The sequence below is a fragment of the Panthera onca genome, chromosome X (genome assembly GCF_046562875.1).
Source record: "Panthera onca isolate mPanOnc1 chromosome X, mPanOnc1 haplotype 2, whole genome shotgun sequence".
NCBI classification, from domain to species: Eukaryota; Metazoa; Chordata; class Mammalia; order Carnivora; family Felidae; genus Panthera; species Panthera onca.
In genome coordinates, this window is record NC_138357.1 from 128,937,355 (window position 1) to 128,938,435 (window position 1,081).

Sequence of the window (1,081 nt, forward strand, 5' to 3'; positions counted from 1 at the left end):
TAGATACAGAACGTAAGGTGGGGGGTGGGGGCTGGAGGGACCAGGGACTGGGGACGTGGACGGAGAGTTGGTGTTTCACGGGGACAGAGCTTCAACCTGACGATGAGAAAGTTCTGGACACAAATGGTGGGTCTGCCTGCACGACCAGGCGAATGTCCTCAATGCCAGCTTGCCGTGCACCACAGGAGGCTTAAAACGGCGAATTTCGTGCTCTAGCTTGCCACACGGAGAGAAAAGTTAACATAAATTGCCATGAGGACGCTGAGGGAAGTAACTCCGACAGAGGAAGGCAAACACCATATGGCCTCACTTGTCGGTGGAATTCAGAAGAAAACACAGCAACGACCAAGGTCATGGATGCAGAGGACAGAGCTGTGGTGTGCAGGCGTGGGGGTGGGGTGGGGGAGATGGTGGTCAACAGGCCACAAACTTCCAGGCGTGAGTGGACTGAGTCCTGGGGCTTCGTGTTCAGCGTGGCGATTATGGCGAACGGCACTGTGTCGTATAGTTGAAAGTGGCTAAGACATCAGATCTGAAATGTTCCCAACGACACCAACAAAAAGTAACCGGGGCGAGGCCGGGATGGGTGTGTGTGTGTGTGTGTGTGAATTAGCTCAGTTCGGTTGTCACTGCACAATGTGTGTGTACATCAAATTAGCACGTTGTACAGCTTCAACGTGTATAATTTTGTCAATTATAGTGTCAGAAAGCTGGAAATGAAATAGAATAGAATAGAATAGAACAGAGTAGAATAGAGTAGAATAGAATAGAAGAGTAGAATTGGATATAACAGAATAGAGAATAGAACAGAACAGAATAGAACAGAATACAGGATATGATAGGATCGAATAGAAAGAAGAGAAGAGAAGAGAAGAGAAGAGAAGAGAAGAGAAGAGAATAGACTTGTATATAACAGAATAGAGACTAGAATAGAACAGAATAGAATAGAACAGAACAGAATACAGGATAGGATAGGATAGGATAGGATAGGACAGAATAGAATTGTATGTAACAGAATAGAGACTAGACTAGACTAGACTAGACTAGAATAAAACAGAATCGAACAGAATACAGGATAGGA